Source organism: Garra rufa, chromosome 19, assembly GCF_049309525.1.
Source record: "Garra rufa chromosome 19, GarRuf1.0, whole genome shotgun sequence".
NCBI classification, from domain to species: domain Eukaryota; kingdom Metazoa; phylum Chordata; class Actinopteri; order Cypriniformes; family Cyprinidae; genus Garra; species Garra rufa.
Genome location: NC_133379.1, coordinates 27,080,314 through 27,103,414, shown reverse-complemented (window position 1 = coordinate 27,103,414; position 23,101 = coordinate 27,080,314). Strand labels below are relative to the sequence as shown.

General features: G+C 37.6%; 1 protein-coding gene across 1 annotated transcript in view; it reads left to right on the top strand.

Moving 5' to 3' along the window:
* rimbp2a (RIMS binding protein 2a) overlaps positions 1-23,101 on the top strand; it is a 56,081-nt gene that overhangs the window by 8,574 nt on the left and 24,406 nt on the right. The window contains exons 2-4 of the mRNA XM_073824016.1: positions 11,736-11,819; positions 20,309-20,398; positions 22,546-22,668. The gene's annotated coding sequence lies outside the window, so the exon portion shown is untranslated. The remainder of the gene's footprint in view (positions 1-11,735; positions 11,820-20,308; positions 20,399-22,545; positions 22,669-23,101) is intronic.

Sequence of the window (23,101 nt, the reverse complement as noted above, 5' to 3'; positions counted from 1 at the left end):
CAATAAACCTCAGCATGTTACTGTAGGTCAGGCCACATCTCCTCCACTACTCTCACGCTCAACACTGGAGTACCACAGGGCTGCGTGCTGAGCCCCTTCCTCTACTCCCTCTTCACCCACGACTGCAGGCCTGTGTATGGATCTAACACCATCATCAAGTTTGCAGACGACACTACGGTGATCAGTCTCATCAGCAACAACGATGAGACTGCCTACAGGGAGGAGATTCAGCACCTGGCCACGTGGTGCACAGACAATAATCTGCTCCTTAATACCACCAAAACCAAGGAGCTCATTGTGGACTTCAGGAAGGGAAGAAGAGGTTCACACGAACCCATCCACATCAATGGGATGGCTGTTGAGTCTGTTTCATCTTTTAAGTTCCTGGGGACCCACATTTCGGAGGACCTATCCTGGACCACCAACACCTCCAGCCTGGTCAAGAAGGCTCACCAGCGCCTGTTCTTCTTGAGAACACTTAAGAAGAACCAGCTGTCCTCAGCTATCCTGGTGAACTTCTATCGCTGCACGATAGAAAGCATCCTTACGAACTGTGTCACAGTCTGGTACGGAAGCTGCTCTGTTGCGGAGCGTAAGGCACTGCAGCGGGTGGTGAAAACTGCCCAACGCATCATAGGGACTCCACTTCCATCCATTGAGGACATTCAGAAGAAGCACTGTTTGCGTCGAACACGCAGTATTCTTAAGGATTCCTCTCACCCCGCCCACAAACTGTTTTCTCTCCTGCCTTCCGGCAGGCGCTTCAGATGCCACAGGACAAGAACTAGCAGACTGAGGAACAGCTTCTTTCCCAGAGCTGTCTCCTTATTGAACTCTGCCCCCCACTGACACCTCTGCCCCCCTCACACACCCTACACTCTCCCCACTACCATTGCACTACTTAATATTCATTGCACTACACTGTACATACCCATTTGTAAATGCACATTTCCTTTGCATATATACATATTGTAAATCTGTGATAAATCTATATCTACACATGTCTATTTGTAAATTCTGCTTTAGTAAACAGCAACCTGTATATTATGTTCAAATCTACCTGCAATTTACATTATAGTTAATAGCAACCTGTATATTGTGTTCATCTATTTATACATTCTAATTGTAGTTAATTATCATCTGTAAATTATGTTCACAGTACTTCATCTGTAAATATTATCCATAGCTTCCCCCTGTACATATCTCCTATAAGTGCACTTATAACTTATAAATTATACCTTTATCCTGCACTTGCTGCTTATTGCACTCCTGGTTAGACCTAAACTGCATTCCGTTGCCTTGTACTTGTACATGTGTAATGACAATAAAGTTGAATCTAATCTAATCTAATCTAAACCGATGGTGATCAATTAAAATATCTCTAGTAACTGATACTAATATCTTGTGCATTTCTAGTTGCATTTTAAATATGTTGTGTTTAAACAAGAAACATTACACTAAAGTTCATTCTTTAAATAATAGTTTTGTTAATCACTTGCCTATTTTCTTAAAACCCACGGCATTATGTGGAAGTCGTATATTATGAGCCTGATTGGCCATGGGGAATAATATTGTGACCTCAGTTCTCTGAAAGCAATTTTCACAATTGATTTCTGCATGCCAGTTGCCAAAACAGAATGAATCACTGCCTGTAAACTAAAACCTGGGATTAATATTTATTCCTCTGCTGCTTGCGTGCCTCTGTGACTGTATATGGAAGGGAGAGGAAAACAACAAAACACCTTCAGGGAAGATATTCGGTTTAGTTTCTGGAGCGAATATCCCTTCTCTTTTCTGTCTGCTGTTTCTCTAATTGAACCATCCCATAGAGATACTTACAGTCAAGGGTTTAAAACTCTGCTATGTTCATATTAACATCAAGTGCGTAAGGGTATTGTCTATATTCAGTTAGATATTTGAGTTGTGTAAACAATTAAATGAAACATAATAACACATTTTTGCAGCATGTCTTACTAACATCTTTCTAAAGTTATCGTTTGTAGAGAAGCTTCTATCAAAAACATATTGTAGAAGTAAAAGTAAACAGTAACTTTCTAGACTCTCCCAGACCTCTCTGGAGAGTTACTCCTACACTGTTAATCTCTTCATGCTGAATTGAGATACTTTTATAAAACTATAAATATTTCAAACCATCAATGAAACTGCATTTGTGACCCTGGACCACAAAACCAGTCCAACCAGGTTCAATATTTTGAAACTGAGATTTAAACATCACCTGAAAGCTGAATAAATAAGGACAATATTTGGCTGTGATACAACTATTTGAAATCTGGAATCTGAGGGTGCAAAAAACGAAATATTGAGAAAATCACCTTTAAAGTTGTTCAAATGAAGTTCTTAGAAATGCATATTACTAAACAAAAAAAATATTTTTGATAAATTTACAGTAGGAAATCTACAAAATATCTTCATGGAACATGATCTTTACTTAATTTCCTAATGATTTTTGGCATAAACGAAAAATGGATCATTTTGACCCATACAATGTTTTTTTGGCCATTGCTACACAGATTTTGTGGTCCAAGAGCAGAAGTCATTACTTCAGATTAGCTGCCACAAAACCATGACACAGTGTTAAGTTTGTATCTGTACATATATTTTATTATTTAGCGTGCTTGTCTTCGCTGTTTCTGTAATGTATATGCACTCCCTTTAACTGGAAATCTATATAGGCCACCCCCATACATATGGAATCCCACAATTTTATCGGCGCTTTAAAAGCTTTGTGGTATGATGCTTCGTATCCATTACACCAGCAGCTCTATTTCGATGCGGCGCGTAGTCCTCCCTCTTAGAGCGAGCCGAAAGCCACATCCTGCATCATTTTATACCTAGTCATGTTTGCAAGCAGAGGTATCAGTCTGACTGCAGGGTTTCTCAGATGTGGGACTCCCTTAAAGCAGTGCTGATTACAGCAGACGGCGAAGGAATGAGGTCGGTACCTCTAAAGCAGGGTAACACGAGCCTCTGTACATGTCTTTGTGTGTGTATTAGTGTGGTGATTTTGCTTTGATAAAGAGAGCATAAAACAGAAATGATTATTTTAAATATGATATGTTATGTCAAATCGTCAAATATGTTAAATCGTATTGTTCCAAACCCGTAAGACCTTCGTTCATCTTCGGAACACAAATAAATAAATTTGATTATGAAATCCGAGAACTTTCTAACCCTGCATAGACAGCAACGCAACTGGCACGCTCGAAGTCCAGAAAGGTAGTCAGGACATCTTTAAAACAGTCCATGTGACATCAGTGGTTCAACCTTAATTTTATGAAGCTATGAGAATACTTTTTGTGTGCAAAGAAGACAAAAACAACTTTATTCGAGTGATACTGTCGACGCAGGAGCTGACGTTCTGAAATAGAACCTATGCACCTATGTTTTATGCACGCTGTACATAAAACAGTCTTCGTAAACATGTTTAAAGATTCCGATAGAGAGGATGACTCGCAATTTTTGCCCAGCCTTACTTATTTAATCCAGAATATATAGACAATGAACTAAGGCTCTATTTACAGTAATATTTTCATTTTAAAACGGCATTTTGACGTTTTCACTGTGTTTCAACATGATTTACAGATTTACATGACAAAATAGGATTACATGTGTGTCTCAAGACCTCAATGTATCGTCACGAGCCACAGGGTTTAATTTGGTTTTGTCTATGTATGTTTTTTTTACTCTTAATGATTTGGTAACCATTGACTGCCATTATATGACTGACAGACTGCAACGGTTTGAGTTAAAAATCTTTGTTTGTGTTCTACTGAAGAAACAAAGTCACTTACATCTTGAATGCCCTGGGGGGAGAGCAGATAAACATCAAATTTAAATTTTTGGGTGAACTATCCCTTTAACATTAGTTAGTGTGTAATGTTGCTGTTTGAACATAAGCAACATCTGCAAAGTTACAATACTTAAAGTTCAATGCAAAGGGAGATATAGTCTTTTACAGAATTGCTGATTAACCACCCTTTTAAAGTAAATATAATAGGGATGCACCGAATATTCGGCCACTGAAAATTTACGGCCGAAAATGGCCCAAAAGGGCATTTTCGGTTTTCGGCCGAAAGACTTTTATCACCGAAACAACTCGGCCAAAACAGTATGTTGACGCAAACACGTCTGCGGTGTGGACGTATTTCAGTATATCTGAGAAAGTCCTACGGATAGCGATTTGCAAAACATGTAATGCCGAAATTTCAAGAGGGGGTGTGTCTGCAGTCGTGCGTGCAGCCAGTGATGAGAGCAGAGATCAAGGCAGATGTTGCTTTCAGTGAGTGAAAAACAATGGCTTTACGTTGATGTTACGTCACAATATTTTAAAGATATGTCTTTTCTATATACTGTATTTTTATAAATATTTATGTTTTAAACCATGGAGGTGAGCCAATGGATATCACACAAGCAATTTGAAAACTGCACAATATGTTAAAGCGAAAGTAAAAACTGACAGTGCTTTCAGCATCTGACGTGCATTCTCTCAGAGACAATGAGAGGCAATTATACTTTATATGCTGATATTAATTTAGTCCCCTAATATTTTTCTTGTGCCCTGAACATGGTGGGAAAAAAATTAAAAGAAACGTATTTTGTGTAAGGGTTGTTTTTTGAAAGACTTGAATAATACTATTAATTTTCATTGATGACTGCAGTGCTATTTAGGGGTTAAGAAAGTCTTAATTATGATTTCAGGTGGTCTTAAATGTGGGGACTGAAAGACAAGAATTGCGATGAAACTTCAAAAGGCTATTCATTGAATAAATATGAGCGCTGCACGTTTCAAAGTCATTTGCTGCGCTGCTTTGTGTACCATTCTGACAGCGCCTCCTGCTGGAAGAGAAACACATGAGTTGTAAATGTGAACTTATGGATCCACAAGATAATGTGTTATAAAAATTTAAACAATTTAAACAAAGGCTGTAAAATATATGTATATGTTATTTAAGTAATATAATATTTGATTGATAATAATTGTTTAAATGTTTTAATAATAATTGTTTAAATAATTGTTTTATGCAATTGCAATGCCTTGATTTTAGTAAGATTAGTACACGGTCATAGCCATAAATTCAATGGTACTAATAATTGCCATAATTCTTTCGGTGTTTCGGTTTTCGGTTTTCAGCCTTGGTTTCCTCTTTTTCGGGTTTTCGGTTTCTGCCAAGAATTTTCATTTCGGTGCATCCCTAAAATATAATAGATGAAAGAGGTTCAGATGACAAAAAGTTTGTGAATGTCTGAAAATAAGAAATTGTGTATTTTAATGAGTTTAAAAGACAAAAGCCTTTCAATAACACATAAGTGATAACATTCAATAAGTGATAATTCAAACAGTTCATAGTTCATCAGTAGTTGATGCAATGTTGAAAAATTCTTAAACCTGAAATGATTTTTGTATATATGTTGGTCAAATGCGGTGTGGAAACCAGACTAATGACTAGTCTATGTGTGAATGTCTGTAAAACTTGACTTTGTGCATATAAGTGTATATAAGTGGTTGACTATTTTAGAAATGAAAATGTAAAAGATAAAAAGGGGAATTAAAGAGAATCATAATTATTAATAATTTATTGCTATTGTGTGAAAAATATGTAATCATGTAATCAATAAAAATGTGGGCAGCCACACCATCGTTTTTAAATGTCTTTGTTTTGGTCCGTTTACACTGAAACACAACCCCAGAGTTTTCAATCTAAAATGGTTTTAAAAGTCTCAGTTTTCAAGGGTCGAAAACGCTGAAGTAGTGTAAATGACAGGCGTAACCATAGTAAAAGTTCTGCTTTTAAAAACGAAAATGCACTAGTGTAAACGTAGCCTAAGAAATGCATTCTACGTCAAAACGCCAGTTCCATTAAGAAATTGTTAAAAAAGTCGTCATTTTTTTTCTTTGCGCACAAAAAGTATTCTCGTGGCTTTATTAAATTCAAGTTGAACCATCTTAATTTGTGTTTTGAAGATAAACAAAGGTCTTACCGGTTTGGAACAACATGAGGGTGAATAATTAATGACAGAATTTCATTTTTGGGTAAACTAACCCTTTTATCAGCATTTATTAATAATGGTTAATGTTAATTCAATAATTAATTAATGTTAATTTATACAAAAGTATGTAAATTTAGTAGTAGATGCATAAACGTTAGGCGTCAATCCCTGCTGATGTGTTTGTGGAGTACATAAGCCAAAAAACACGTTAATGATTTTTCCCAATTAGCTCCGCCTACTCCTAGCGTCTGTTTCACCTCTTCATGGAGGTTTGGTACCGGCAGGGAGGGATCATGGTTTTAGGAGTTGCCGCCCACTCGACAGCCTATTTCCATCATTTCCCCTCCCACTTCCTCTCTCCTCCACCCGCACTCAGCATCAGTCACTCAGGGAGGGGATGGAGGGCAGACCGTAGCGTATGGTGGGGGAGCACTGTGCCTCTGCTTCTGCAGCATGCAGCAGGCCTTGTAAAGAGAGAAGGAGAGCGAGAAAGAGAGAGAGCTGCCGTTACCGCTGTCTGACATTTGCACGCCCAGAGGAAGCGAGACGGAGGAGGAGAGGAAGAGTGCAGAAGGGAAAGGAAAGAATATTTTCTGAGCAGGTTTAAGAGCCTTTGGAACTGAGACGGTAAATGCTTCCTCTTCTCATTTATCCTTTTGCTGCAATTCTCTGTTTCTCTCACTTTCCTTCCTCTGCCTGCAGCTTGGCTGTGGGGATTCCAGTGTGTGTTTCTGCATGAGGAGCTGTGCAGCATAGTAAATCCTCTCTCTCTTTCTCTCTCTCTCTCTCTCTCTCTTTCTCTCTCTCTCTCTCTCTCTCTCTCTCTCTCTCTCTCTCAGTATATATGCTCATAGCGAGGTATTGCCCCAGTTCATATATCATGTATTTCAGATGCATGATGAAGGATGATGCAAGAACTAAAGCAATTTTTCTCAAACATGATAACAGATAATATGCATGTATTATCAAAATGTGTTACTTTTTTAGTGCAGCATGTTGGAGATTTCCTAAACTGTGATTTTAGGTTTTATGGGTTGTCCTGGGTCAGACTTTTTAAACTGGGCAGCCTGCTGCCTCACTGCATCTCTCCGGTTGTCATGGTTACAGCGAATCCCCCGCCTTTGCTGAGTGACACTTGCTGTTCAATAGTTATTGACTTTTTTAAAAATACCCCACGCCCTGTGTTCTCCTTCTGGTCCTCTTACAATGCACTCAGACGGTCATGTGAATGAATGCATTATTTGCTGTTTGCAAGATTAGAATATGTCAGTCAGCACATTGTCTCAATTAAACGTGTCTTTGTCTGCTCACTACCTTTTAAAGCGGATGTTTTGATGTGCATAGTTAGAGCAAGACCCGTAATCGTCTTTGTAAATGTACATCATTAGTATTGCGTTGCATATTCCCTTTGGAAATGTAAATCTTAATGTAAAAGTCCTCTGTCTTTGTCTTAATTAAGTGGACCTTTGCTCCAGGACATTTGCAAGAGTTATCATCCAAAGAAGAGAGCATCCTAATACATTAAGCTAGCGTACATTCAAAGTCAGTCAGGATGTTCTCAATGCCAAACTGAGCCTTGAGTCTCAGCCAGATTCATCACTGTTTCTTTTTTAGGATGGTGGGGGAAACAGGCTTAAATGACGGTACTCTAATACCCAGCTAACAAGTCATCCTGAGCTGCCTCAAAATCCTTGATGCTGTCAAAGTGATTCAAAGTGGCCTATTTCTAGCGATAATGCACATAAATGTTAAGAGAAATAGTCAAACTGAATAGAGTGCTGCAGAAACTACCGGTTCCATCGTCCCAGAGTCAATGGGTTTTTTGGTTAAATGCCTGAGATAAGGTCTGTGGACTACAACACAAACTCAAGATATTTTTATGTTTTATTCTAAGACACTAAATACGTAATTACTACCCCACTTTTTACCCTGATTTTTTAAAAAGCTTTTATGTGTCTTTAAAAAGATGATTGCTAACAAGCGGCTAAATGGGACTACAGAGGTTTTTTGGGCGATTAAACTTCATCACACGGAATAGGAAACTGCATATTCTCTCTAGTCTGCTTTTACTGCCTCGCTGTGTTTACAGTATATCATGCTCTTGCAGACTGTTCTAGCTCAAATTTATCGACTTGTAGACTTTAAAGAGTTTTCAGAAGCGTAATGGTGATAATGCTGAAGTCATGCAAAGTTAGCGTTTTACTTCTGGTGGTTGTATTTAGCCGTCAAAATTCCTAAAGGGATAATGGGGAAATCACTCGACTGCTCCTAGTCACTGATCAACTTTTGTTCTGTATAGTTTATGCATATACAATTTATAGTTTACTTGCGCTAAAAGTTGTTATATATTTCAGAGCCTATTAAATGTAAAAAATAATGGCTTTCAGTTATACTGTATAGTTGAATGGCAATAATTAATAGGTGAAATTAAGGGAAACCAATAGCAAGACAAATTAAAAACACTGTAAATATGTTTAGTCATTGTAGTAGTAATGCTTGTTTTTGAAAAAAAAAAAAAAAAGAGTTTGCCTTTGGCAGGTGTGGCAGAAAGTTAGTTTTAGGCCCAGCTTCCACGTTTACAATCCGCCACATCTATTTAAACAGAGTGTTTCGATGAGGGGGTCAAAACAGGACAGAAAATAGCCTATTTATTCAAAATTTTATGTTGTTTTTTGATGATAACATTACAACTTTCATTGGTCTCAAAGCTTATATTTTGCAATAATCGAAAATCAGTACCAGGGTGATGTTAACTTATGGGTTGTTCTACAAAAATATGACAAAATAAGGCAACACTTTATAGATGGTTGATTGAAACAATCTTGAACCCAACATGCCTTGGGTTCAAAATAGAAAGAAAAAGTTCATACAGGTTTGGAACAACAGTAAGCTAAGTGATAATCGAATTTTCATTTTTGGGTGACCTATTCCTTTAAAGCAAGCTAAAAACACAGAGATGCACTGATAATCACAGCCTAACAAACTCAGAGGCTTCTTGGCACCAAGAGTCTCAGGACGGCAGGATGCTGAGCCAAGAATAAATCAATCACCATGTTGACATCCTGAGCACTGTAGCATCATTATCACACCCCATGCATATATCTCTGGGGTTCACAGGAGGAAGCTTCCACCACTACATATGTGAGTGTCACGAGAAAGACATGGAGATTAGAATACAACCATTAAATTTCTCTGCGGCGTTGAGATTTCTTTTAATTTTTTACCCTTAACCTGCTCTCTGTCCCTCCCCTCATTTGTGCTGAATGGCAACCAGTTCTGGTTATGAGGCACAGAGGAGGTGGGCACACCACACATGTCTATTTTGAATTCCCAGGCAGTGTCCCTGTAGTCCCCCACTCCAGAGATTATCTCTCAAAATGTGTAGGAGAGAGTCCTGAATAATCCTACGCTTCCCGAGAAACCCTTTCGCAAACACGGACCCCCTCCGAGGCATCTCTGCCCCCATTTCGCATAAGACAGACATATATAAATTGATAATGCAGTTGATGTGGTTAATGGAGCCATAACGGTATCTTATAATGACAGAGCAGATAGAAAGGCGAAACCCGAGATTTCCTTCCCATAGAGATCCACTTCCTCCCTGTTGAAATGACCCACGTCATGGTGATTCCTTTCAGGGTGTACAATTACACATGAACCATTTTGTGTTTTCACAGTCTAGGACCGTTTTCCAAGTGGAGGGAGTTTGCCGTACCCGGTGAGTTTAACAATGAATTGTAAATGAGCGCCAAATAGGCTGCCCGTTCTCATGGTTAACATGCTACCTGGATGAGTAAGTTTCTATAGCAACCCCAGAGTCCCCTCCCCCACTGTAAAACGCACACAAGCACGCAATGCATACCGCTTTGACTGCTCCCTCCGACTTGCCAGAGATGATGCTGTCTTTTCGCCAATCGAGCAGTGCAAGGATTTACTGTACAGTGTTAATAGCTCTGATAAATGATCAGTGTTTTCTCGTTCATCTCATTTAATGGAAGGTGTTGTCTTGTTATAATGAGGTTGGTTTGGGTGAAAAAGCCCTCGGTTTAGGAAAGCTCAGCTGTGTAACATGTTGACACAGATGAAACGGTTGTTACTTCCACACCACTAGGTTTGAGCTCCCAGCTGTTCCTTCTCTGCCCCTGCCTCAAGAGCCCTAATGCTACACATCGCTTCTTTAAAACACCCATCGTTAGGTGTCGCACACCCTCACACACTTGCAGAGCTTTCTTTCTGGCATACCAAGATACATTCTTTATGCTAAATGGCCTGTCTGACACTGTTCTTAAAGTAATACTGCCCTTACAGGAGAAGTTCACTTCCTGAACAAAAATTTACAGATAATTTACTCACCCCCTTGTCATCCAAGATGTCCATGTCTTTCTTTCTTCAGTCATAAAGAAATTATGTTTTTGATAAAAATGTTTTAGGATTTCTCTTCATATAGTGGACTTCTATGGTGCCCCCGAGTTTGAACTTCCAAAATGCAGTTTAAATTCAACTTCAAAGGGCTCTAAACAATCTCAGCTGAGTAAGAAGGGTCTTATCTAGTGAAATGATTTTGAAAACCTCCCATCTCATTTTGTCCTCCAACTTCACAATCACCCTACATCGGTTTTTTTTTTCTTTTTTTTTTTTTTTGTAAAGCAGAGCTAGACAAGACAAGCATTTGAGGTTACAAAAGTATATAAATTGCCAATTGTTTTAGAAAATAACCAATCGTTTTGCTAGATAAGACCCTTCTTTCCCTTCTTTTTTGGATGTTCAAACTTGGGGGCACCATAGAATCCACAATATGGAGAGAAATTCTAAAATGTGTTCCTCAAAACACATAATTTCTTTACGACTGAAGAAAGAAAGACATAAACATCTTGGATGTCAAGGGGGTGAGTAAATTATCTGTACATTTTTGTTCTGGAAGTCAGCTTCTTTAAAGGTCTGGGATGTAGCTTTTTATCTGTGTGAGTTTGTTGTTTCATTTGAGTAAATATGGTATCTTCCCTGTTTATTGTATCTGGAATCTGCTTCAATGCAGTCGTTTTAGGTAAAGGGATAGTTCACCCAAAAATGAAAATTCTGTCTTTAATTACTGACCTTCATGTTGTTCCAAACCTGTAAGACCTTTGTTCATTTTCAGAACACAAATGAAGTTATTTTGAGGAAATCAGAGAGCATTCTGACCCTGCATAGACAGCAATGCAACTACCACGTTCAAGGCCCAGAAAGGAAGTAAGGATATCGTTAAAATAGTCCATGTGACATTAGTGTTTCAACCTCAACCATCAATGGTTCAACTTCCTGTGTCAGCAGTACCACGCACATGTGTAAAACTGTCGCATATCAAAGACTGACACAGAGCTTCTCTGAGCTTTATAAAATTAAGGTTGAACCACTGATGTCACATGGACTATTATGTCCTTATGACTTTTCTAGGCCTTGAACGTGTCAATTGCATTGCTGTCTAGTCAAGAAGCCCTCAGATTTTATCAAAAAATATCTTAATTTGTGTTCCGAAGATGAACAAAGGTCTTACGGGTTTGGAACGACATCAGGCTGAGTAATTAATGACAGATTTTTGTTTTACATTTTTTAGTGAACCATCTTTTTAAATGATAACACTGACTTAATCGTTCATTTATTCTGTTATGAAATATGTATTTGAATCTTGTCAGTTAAATCAGTTATTTCTGGGCATGTCCTTTACTCTTTGTTCTTCATCATTCTAGGAGTCAGAGGTCAACGAGCGGAGGAAAAGGTGTCAGATTCTTGAGAGAGAGGTGAAAAACAAGACATTAGAATGTAAGACTTTGGTAAGTACAAGCTACGCAGTGCATAATGTCATGGCTAATAATGTCAGAAAGTCATTTGTGTTCTTCTGGTGCGCTATAAAGCATAAACCACAACTGGTACACTTGTCCGTACACTTTAAAGATTGTCCTTTTTGTTATTTTTTTCTGGAATACACATCCTTCCTTTTTCTAAATCTTTCAATGCTCTCAACAACCAATTCGGTTGCTTAAGCACCTTTGCCTTTGCTAGTCATTCTCTTTTCAGACTTGTTTCAGACTTGATTCGTGAGCACTCCAGTCTTCCATTAAAGGGATAGTTCACCTAAAAATGAAAAGTCTGTCATTAATTACTCACCCTCGTTTGTTCATTTGACCTTTGTTCATCTTTGGAACAAAAATTAAGATATTTTTGATGAAATCCGAGAGCTTTCTTAGTCTCCATAGACAGCAACACAGCTGAAAGGTTCAAACAGCCTAGAAAGGTGGTAAGGACATTGTTAAAATAGTCCATGTGACATCAGTGGTGCAACCGTAATTTAAAGGTGCCATAGAATGCATTGAGAGAATATTTAAAATTGTTCTCTGATATCTACATAGAAGGTATATGGCATAGGAAAGGGCGAGAAAAAGAAAAAATCTCCAGAAATGGTTTTACAGGTCCATTTACAACCCTAGGATTTGCCCCTAGAATAAAATGCTCTGGATAAAAATATATATTTAATTAGGAGCTCTAGCCGCTTTTAATATGCGGTTTGTTGAATCTGCCATGTTTAATCGCCGACATTTTAGTCTCATGATGCTCATACTGTGATGCATGTGCTCTGTGTAAAGTTACAATGCAGAGGGAGTGCTTCTTACCACAGAAGTTGAGCTCGTCAGTGATTCTCAAGATCTGTAAATCATTAACCATCATCCGTGCAGTTATTTCTCCATCATTCACCATCATCAGCGCAGTCATCTCTCTGTTTATGTGGTAAGTGAAATCCTATGTATAGCAATGTAACAGGCTAGCGCTAGCATTAAGCTAACCGTGTCCCTTGAGCGACTCGCCTTGTTTTGCTGATGTGCTGACGTTATCGATGATTGGGCGATGCAAATGTTGGAGGCGTAACTATTAACAATCTCCAACGACTGTTTCGTAACAGTCTATGTTATGTTGGAATTGACCTATTTTTCGGTGGTCTTTGGCAAATACTAGATTTATATAAGAAGGAGGAAATGTTGGTGTTTGAGACTCATGGTATGTCATGTCCATGTACTGAACTGCTATTATTTAACTATGCCAAGGTAAATTTTCCATTCTATGGCACCTTTAAGCTATGAGAACACTTTTTGTGCGCAAAGAAAACAAAAATAACAACTTTATTCAACAATTTCCTCTCTTCTGTGTCATTCTTATAGCTTCATAACATTACAGTTGAACCACTGATGTCACATGGTCTGTTTTACCTTTCTGGGCCTTGAATGTAGGGTCAAAAAGCTTTCGGATTTCATCAAAAATATCTTAAATATATATTTGTGTTCCGAAGATGAATGAAGGTCTTACGGGTTTGGAACAACATGAGGCTGAGTAATTAATGACAGAATTTTCATTTTTGGATGAACTATTTTTGACACTATTCTAAAGGGTTGTTCACACTTGTAGTTTACAGGGTTTCCGCGGGGTCTTAAAAAGTCTAAAATTTAAAAATCAAAATTTTAGGCCTTAAAAAGTCTTAAATTCGCTGTTCTAGGTCTTAAATAATTTTACACAGGTCTTATTTTTCCGATGTCCATGTAACGCTCCCTCTAAAGCTCATTTAAATTCTCTTTTTGTTGTTTCCGTGGTGTTGTAGTTCTTTATTTCACTATTCCAAATATAATTTGCTGTATTTAAACTACAAATGAGACCAACATGCAATAGCCAATCAGCTTTCTGTTATTGGCGCAAGTCTCTCTCGGATTGTACCGCAGAAGTAAAATGGATTTAACTTTTTAGCTATGGGGAAGTGCAAGTTTAGTGATACTTGGCTTGTAAAAACTGAATATAAGGCTTGGCTAAGGCCAGTTGCTAACAACTGTAGATTTTTTTCCTCCCTCTGTGGAAGTTACTGCTTCTTCAGACAGAATCGTAGTAGCAGAATACAGGTCAAACTACCTTTTTCTGTATATAATGTTCTCAATAATAATAATAAATATAGGTCGAGCTAGCTGACCGCCAGCCTTCGAGATACTTTTGAAATATTTTTTTTTTTACTTGCCCGACCGAACAAACTGTCTGATTAAAACTGAAGTGACCAAAACAACTAGCGAAGCAGCGAAAGGCAAGAAAGATTCCTATTTTAATACATTCAACATAAACAGAAATTGATAATGGATAGTGCATTTCTGGTCTATTTGTGACATACTTTAAAACAAATGAATGTAACAGCACTCTAAAGAAACACACTGAGGTAAAAATTTAAAATGTATAGTTTATTTATAACATGATATAGTTCAGTAACATACCAAGTGAGCTTTTTGCTGAATATTCTCACAATTACAAATGTTACATTAATTTTAGCTCAATATACAAGTAGTTACTTACATATTAGACAAAATATTTCCACTGTTTTGTTCTGTTTCACCAATGAAAATAGTTCCAAACAAGGATCGCAGCAGAAGCATTCTCCTAGCAACGTTTTGCTATGATTCAGCGTTTTGCTCGAATCAGTTGAAATAACTCGCTCATGAAGTGACTTACCGCCACCTGCTGGTAGTTTAGTGTGTTTAAAAGTATGCCTCCACACCCAACATTTCTAATTTATATATTTATAAATCAATAAATGTATTTAAAACATTAATCTGACTTTTAATTTTACAGTGTAAATTATGTAATCTCACTGCTAACAGCCATTTAGAATTTATTGATAAATTCATAAAATAAATTTCAAAGGTAATGCATACATTTCAAAAGTAACAAAAAAAAAGGCCGTTATAAAGGTAAATCAAATATGCAGATTTAAGATGTAAAAGCTAATAGAGCACTGATGAAAATATTGCTTCAGATTTTTTTTTACATCAGATATTTCTAGTGGTACTTTTATGGGGATAGTTTGTGTGGAATAGTATCTGCTGATATGAAAAGTTCACTGTATATCGTAGTAATAAATTTAATTTATGAAAGCCATGAAATTGGGTTTACTTTTTACATTAAACACATTAAATATGACATGTATGCATGTAATATAATATCTATTTCCATTACAGGTTTCGGTCTTAAATTTCATATAAGGTGGTATTAAAAAGGTCTTAAAAAGTCTTAAATTTCACTTGTTCATATCTGCAGAAACCCTGAGTTTAGTCCGGACTAAAAACGAAAATGATACATTTGGTCCTAGTCTGCTTAGCGTTCACACTGGCATTTTTGACAGCAAACCTAAAGGTATAGTGATACGTCCACAACCTTAAATACATTGAATGACGTATATTTTGTGACAGAACTCACCAAACACTCTGAACAGAAAAATATGCATTCGACTTAAAGCGACTACACCTAATGCCATATGCTGGACTAAGTGCGCTGCACTGTTGCATGTGAATGAGTTTCACTACCTGCGAACTCACAAAGAGCTCATTAAAGGCACTTTACCTCCTTGTTGGTCCACGTTTGCCCTCTCTTCATTTTGTTTTGGATACACCGCTTGTTCCCTTCGTTAAATCATGTCATATAGCGTCGCATCTTTTGGTTTGTTTAGAAGTATTTGGTCCTTGTTGCGTTCATATTTCATTCGAACCGCACCAGAGTTTGTTTGGAGGCGGACCGAGACCCATCTTTTTAGCAGCCTCAGTCTGCTTGAATAGTGCGCACCAGGGTTCAGATGGCAGCGTTCACACTTACTCAAATGAACCCCACTAATAGAGCAATCGCACAAGAGTTTGTTTTAATCGAACCAAACATGACAAGTGTGAACACACCCTTAGTATTCTTTCAAAGAAATTCTGCAGATTTTAAAGCACTTTAGACTACATGAGAGCTATATTTTGAATATTTGGTCTCACATGTGTAAAGGGCACGCAAGATACCAACCATCTCCCCGCTGTTTGTATGAATGAAGCTACCGCACACCACCTCATTAGTGGAGATCCTGTGGGTGTTTAATGGGAAAGCACAGGAATAGCATGTCTGATCTTAAACCACATGCTCCTTGGTGGCAAATGCTCAAACGTGCTTTCAAGACTCCTTGAGAAACATCTTTATCCTTTTATGTCAACTATGTTAATTTGATAAAACTCTTGTGTTGCAATTAAAGTAGCACCGCTAGTCCAACAGTTAATTTACTCTAATAATTTCTACGAGCTGGGGGTGGGGGGGGGGTTAATTAGCGTGTTGTATGAGAAACGTGTTTTGAGTCTTATAGAGATGATATGTCAAGAGGTCACAGGTATAGATGCTCTAAGTAACAAACAGCTGTCTAATTGGATCAAATCTGTCTAATGAGCATTTTTCCATCATGGCATGCCAAACAGCTAAAGTGCCTTATTTTCTTATTGCGGTATATACATTAGTGCAGTGACAGGATACGGGAGGATGCGGCCTCCCTCACGACCTCCTGTAGCTGTCATGGCAACCACCTGCTCTCAGCGGGAGAGGAGCCCTGAGCTTTCACAGCAGGATCAGAGGCTAAGATTTCTGTTTGTTACAGGTACAGACTGGAGATGTCACCTAAGATTGACAGTTCTGCCACTACAGGCTCCATGTTAAAGAATAGAATATATTGTGGGTGAATAAAACGTGCACAGTGCAAGCCTGTTTTAGTTAGAATGAGTGAAGTACTCAGTGCGCCAGTGCCGGTACCCTGGTACAGCAATGAATAAATAGATATATGACATGAAATACTTTTGGAAAGTTTTAATAAATATAGTATACTTTGGTGTCTCAAGACTAGGGCTGTCACTATCGATTATTTTTGTAAATGAGTAACTGGTCGATGATTCTGACGATTAATCAAGTAATTGGATATATTTTGAGCTAACAAAAACAGAAGTAAGTGAACAATAGAATTTAAAATGACTTAAAATACATATATAGTTGCAATAAAACAATAATAATTGGTTTATGTAAACGATAACTGTTTGTGTGGAGCAGCATTTACTGTAAATAATTATATTTAAAAATATATTAATATGGAACACCATTATTTTAAACTGTAATAATATTTCACAAATTAATTTTTTCTGTATTTTTGATAACTAAATCAGCCCTGATGAGCACATAAGAATTATTTTTAAAACATTAAAAAACCTGCTAATCCCAATCTTTTGAATGGCAGTGTATATTGTTAGAGAATTGTAAAAAAAAATAAAAAAAAATAAATAAATAAATAAAAAGTGATAAAAGTAAATTCTAAATTAAAAGTAAATTATATATATATATTTTTTAAAAAGTAGGAAAACAAAAAGGTATTTAAAAACGTTGTAATTGATGTTATAATTACAATAATTATAATGTAAATGTTATAATTAATATAAATTATAATATTTGTAATTAAAATGTTATTAATATTTTAACACAGAATCATTTACTCAGTTGATTTGCTTTAACATAACTAAAATGTATTGAAAATCTCTTCACGGTTCGACTTGACCCACAGATTTACTGCATCCCTGTTTCTCCTGTTATACGTCTGTGGTTGTATAACAACACCCACACACCCTATATGCATCCACAATGCTGCAGTGGTTGGCCATGTAAAGAGCCTCATCTCAGTGAATGTTGTAGAAGGATGAGCAAAGCTTTTCTGAGCAGCTGCAGAACCAGGGGCCAAACTGGAGGGTGGGGATCAGGCAGCCGTGTCTGCTCGAATTAGTCCATTCTTGTGGCACGCTTTTGCTCTCTCTCTCTCTTCCCAAGACCGCCTCCTTCGTTCGCCATTCTGCTTCTTGAGCCATCCATATGGAAATCAGAACAGGATTCCTGGGTATGATACGTGCCGCTGCTTTAACTCACAGCCCTGTGAGAGTTTCAGTTGATAATCCCATGGTAGTCTAATCTTTACCACATTAAAGCTGCGTTTAATCAGCCGTGACTGCGCAGCGAACTGCATATTTTTTACTCCTGGTTTCAATGTGCAGCCAGTTTCGGCAGCTTCTTAAAGGTCCCTTGAGCAGAGGTTAAAGACTGTCCTTTCATAATAGAACATGATGGCTGAAATGTTCCCAAATGTATATGTGGATATGCTACACGTGATCCCGTGGGAGGTCTGCGGTGGTCACCGTTTGCAGGCAGCCGAGTGTGCGCTGCCCTCGTGCTGTAGCTGTCATGTCCGGGGTGACACTGTGGTTGACAGACAGAGCTTCTGACAAGAAAGTTCAAATGCTCCTCTAGTTGCTGTTGAACAAACCTGCCACCTGATATACTGTGACATGTGAGCTAGTCAGGAAGGGACAGGATGCTGAGTCAGAGACGCTTGGAGAGTTCAGCCGGGGTGTGGCACTTTGAAAACTTCAAGAGATGGATGGCTGTGTTAAACAATCAAATTAGGGTTTGAAATGGCTTTCTGAGCTTCCTCTAGTGCATTTATGAGTAGATATAGTGCGGTGAGATATGAGTTGTTGTACATGACTGAGATGATTTTCATTGCCTTTCTCATTGCCGGTTTTGTTTAAAGGGAACCCTGGGTATTAAGACTTCTTGTATGGCTTAATAACATAAATTATGCCTCTTACTGAAGTATGTAGTAGAAAACCCATGGAAGATTTACTTTTATTTTAAAAATCAACATTCCTTTATACATATGGGCTTAAATAGTTTCACTCTGTGAGCTATTGGCATTACCTGTTGCTATTTTTAGCCAGAGTGCAACTATTTCACGTCATAAAAATAATGCATTTCTCCTTAGTACAAAATATCTATAAAACGATAATAACGTATATCTCTCTTGGGTTTCCTACTACACATTTCAGTAAGAGACCAAATTTATGTTATATTAAAGGAAAAATTCACTTCCAGAACAGAAATTTACATATTTACTCACCCCCTTGTCATCCAATATGTTCATGTCTTCTTCAGTTGTAAAGAAATTATGTTTTTTGAGGAAAACATTTCAGGATTTCTTTCCTTAAAGTGGACTTCTATGGTGCCCCCTAATTTTAACTTCCAAAATGCAGTTTAAATGCAGCTTCAAAGGGCTCTAAATAATCCCAGCCGAGGAAGAAGGGTCTTATCTAGCGGTTATTTAAAAAAAAAAAAAAATTACAATTTATAAACTTTGTAACCTCGAATGCTTGTCTTGCCTAGCTCTGCATCAACTCCAGTTCATGACATTTAGGGTAGGTTGAAAAATTCCCATCTCATTTTCTCTTTTAACTTCAAAATCACCCTACATCTCTTACAAAAAAAGTTAAAAAAGCATTGTAGGATGATTTTGAAATTGGAGAAGAAAATGAGATGGGAGTTTTCCGACCTACCCTAACTGTCATAAAAAAAAAACAAATATACAGAGTTGACACAGAGCTAGACAAGATGAGCATTTGAGGTTAAAAACTGTAAAAATTGCCAATTTCTTAAGAAAATAACCAATCGTTTAGCTAGATAAGACCCTTCTTTCTTGGCTGGGATCGTTTAGAGATCTTTGAAGCTGCACTGAAACTGCATTTTGGAAGTTCAAACTCAGGGGCACCATAGAGGTCCTCTACATGGAGAGAAATACTGAAATGTTTCCCTCAAAAAACAATTTCTTTACAAATGAAAAAAGAAAGACATGAACATCTTGGTTGACAAGGGGTTGAGTAAATTATCAAAATTTTTGTTCTGGAAATGAACTCCTTAAACTCCTTTAAGCCAAACAAGTGAATTCCCCATAACTATAAATGCAGGAGCTCTGTAGCTTTCAAAACATTTAGGTTGTTTGAAGTTGCCAACATTGAAACATTGGCTCAATGGAATGGAGCGAGATGTCTGTTTAACTATCCGACTAATGGCCAAGAGCGGGAAGGTTTGGGAAACCTGTTTGGAAACAGTCATTATTTTTACAGTTTCATTTAGTGATGCTAGTGGCGGAAAAAAAAATTATACACTTCAGAAAAGAAGCATAAATGACCTCAATCCAATTAAAAAGGTAATCTACCAACAAATTGAATCCTGGTCTGTGGTAATTGCTGCAGAGTGCCATTCTCCATGAAGTATTGATTAATTTTTCATACACGCTGTGTTAGATGTTTTGAGATTTGGGTGGCTCTTTAAACACAGCCAGTGATGAATGGCAAAATGAGCTCCCACCTTTATTAACTATAGGCTAAAGAGATTTGTGTTTTATCACTGTGTTCATCACCCATGGGTTTATGAATTCTCTAATCAGTCACATATATGCACCCTGTTGTTTACAAGGAGATTTATATAATGATCTTTCTTTTCCTTGGATGATATATTTTAGTATTATAGATAGATAGATAGATAGATAGATAGATAGATAGATAGATAGATAGATAGATAGATAGATAGATAAGATGATGACAATGAGCTGACTCCTTTTTCTTTTTCCTCTTTTCAGAAGAATGAGCTTCAGGATGCTTTGCTGGAGAGAAAACGGCTCAATCGTGAGCTGCTTAGTCACATCCTGAAGGCCACAGAGTACGAGAAGGTAAGAGATGTCCAGCATCACACACCAGCTGAGCTCATCCGATCAATGGCTGCTCATTACACAGCTCTTCTAGGAACATATGCCCAAAGGGCTCTTCTCTGCATCTCATCACTAGTATTGATCTTATCACATCCCTTTCTGGTCAATATATCCACCTTGTTTGTTTTGACCAGATTTAGTCCATTGAAACTGAATAGCGTTTTGCCTGTATGCATTTATTATGGTTTGAAATCGGCCTCCGTGATGTGACAAGCATGCCCAAATGGACATTGGAGATAATCAGACTTAAATGAGAAATTTACTTCCAGAGCAAAAATTTACAGATAATTAACTCACCCCCTTTCTTTCTTCAGTCGTAAAGAAATTATGTTTTTTGAGGAAAAAAATTCTGTATCATTCTTCATATAGTGGACTTCTATGCAGTTTAAATGCAGCTTCAAAGGGCTCTATAATATCCCAGCTTAGGAAGAAGGGTCTTACTGTATGTAGCGAAATGATCCATTCATTTCTAAAATAAATACAATTTATATGCATTTTAACCTCAAATGCTCGTCTTGTCTAGCACTGCGTGAACTCTGTGTATTCTGGTGTATGACAGTTAGGGTATGTAAAAAAAAAAAAATCACGGTTTTGAAGTTGGAGGAGAAAATGAGATGGGAGTTTTTTGACATACCCTAACTGTATTGACCCAGACTCCCAGAGTCCATGCAGAGCTAGACAAGATGAGCGTTTGAGATTAAAAAGTGTATATAAATTTTATATTTATTTAGAAAATAACCAATCGTTTCACTAGATAAGACCATTCTTCCTTGGCTGGGATCATTTAGAGCCCTTTGAATCTGCATTTAAACTGCATTTTGGAAGTTCAAATTCATGGGCATCATTAAAGTCCACTGTATGGAGAAAAATCCTGAAATGTTTGCCTCAAAAAATAATTTCTTTATGACTGACGAAAGAAAGACATATACATCTTTGATGACAAGGTGGTGAGTAAATTATCTGTAATTTTTTGTTCTGGAAGTAAACTCCTTTAAACTCGACCATACTGTGAAGGGAATCCAGTGACACCTGAATAGGGATATAAATGTGAGTAGTGAATCTACTGAGATTGGCAGCCCATGGCACTCAGTGTGTTAATAGTGTCATTTTCACTGGTGCTTTTTTTGCAAGCCACGCCATGGTTTGGCAGTCTCTTTCTGAATAATCCACAGGCGGCTCTTCTCCTCTAACAGCAAAAAGGGCCATCTGTCACAACCCCAGACAAGCGTCTGAGATAAAATGTCTTCTGTTTAATCAGGTAGTGCTGCCCGCTCCCATTCCCATTCCCTCAGCGATCAAAGGCTCATTTCCCAGCATTCAGCGGTGCTAACAAGGCCGAGGAGAGTAGGTAAATAACCCCAAGTGGGACGGGTCAGTTTGTCACACGCGTCGGCACCACGCGCAATCTCATATACCGATCTAAGATCGATACAAGATGCGAATCAACCTCCCCAGCCGGAACGGATGAAATGTGTGCTAATAAATGAGAGAGAGTACGGGCGTGTGACAGAATGATGCCGCCACAAGTGTGTGATATATTGAGTGGTAAATTTTGATTGGTGGATGGATTCCTGTTTGACTCTGTCCTGAGTTGACCCTCATCTGCACTCATCAGGTGATTGGTTGTGTTTCTATGAGCTCTGCCAGTGTTGTGAGTCAATGTAAAAGTCAAAGACTTTCTTGAACACTGATTCTTTATTTTTAGAGCTGTTGCCTTAGATACAAATCACCTGAATTTTTATTATATAGCCTACAGTGCGGCAGAGTTATGTTTCAAGCCTTATAAAGAATCACTGTACCTTTTATGGGAGTGAAAAATAACTACAGAATAATCTTTCAAAAAGATTAATTCTGTTTCAAAAAAATTCTGCTTAGACCTACACTCATTGTACAATATGCTCTCACAGTCCATTGTAAAACACATTTAAGCACTGTTGCAGAGTCAGCCATTTTCTTCCCTTTGTTGTGCTTATAATTAAATGTCCAACATCTGAAGTCAGGCCAAGGTTCCTCTGTTAACTCTGCATTTTATTGTTTCAGCGACATTTATATAAGTTTTCTGTGACTTCAGACACTTTATACATCCTTATTTTGTTTCCAACTCTTAGGTGAAGTCAGACTATGATCAGCTCAGAAAGGCTTTCGGTTGTGTGAGTCAAGAGAGAGACTCTGCCAGACAGGAGAAGGCTCAGCTCCAAGACAAACTGGAGAACCTTGAGCAGGTCCTAAAGGTAAGTTCATTGTTGGATATTGGTTAAATAGTAGTTTGAGTATAGATTCAAATCCAACCAGCATTCAGTATGTTATGTTATTATGCATCTCAAAGTTTAATCTTAGAATGGCAATGAATTGTAAGAGTTTTGAGGACAGAGACAGCCTTGTCAAATACTGCAAACTGACTGTTTATTATATCATTAAACTCCCTATGGCAGCTTTTCTAATATCTAATAAACTATCTGTATTGTTTAAGATCACATTTCCTAATGATAGCATCTTGCTCTTAAAATGAAAAGCTGATACCAGCTGAGATAATGATGTTTCATTTATCTGACTTGTTTCTGCCAGCGTCATGTTGCTGACTCATTTTTCAATGAAAAGTGTTCCTGCACTTGTCGCTTTATTGACTGCTTGTGTCATGTGTCTCGAGAGGAAAAAATATCTTAT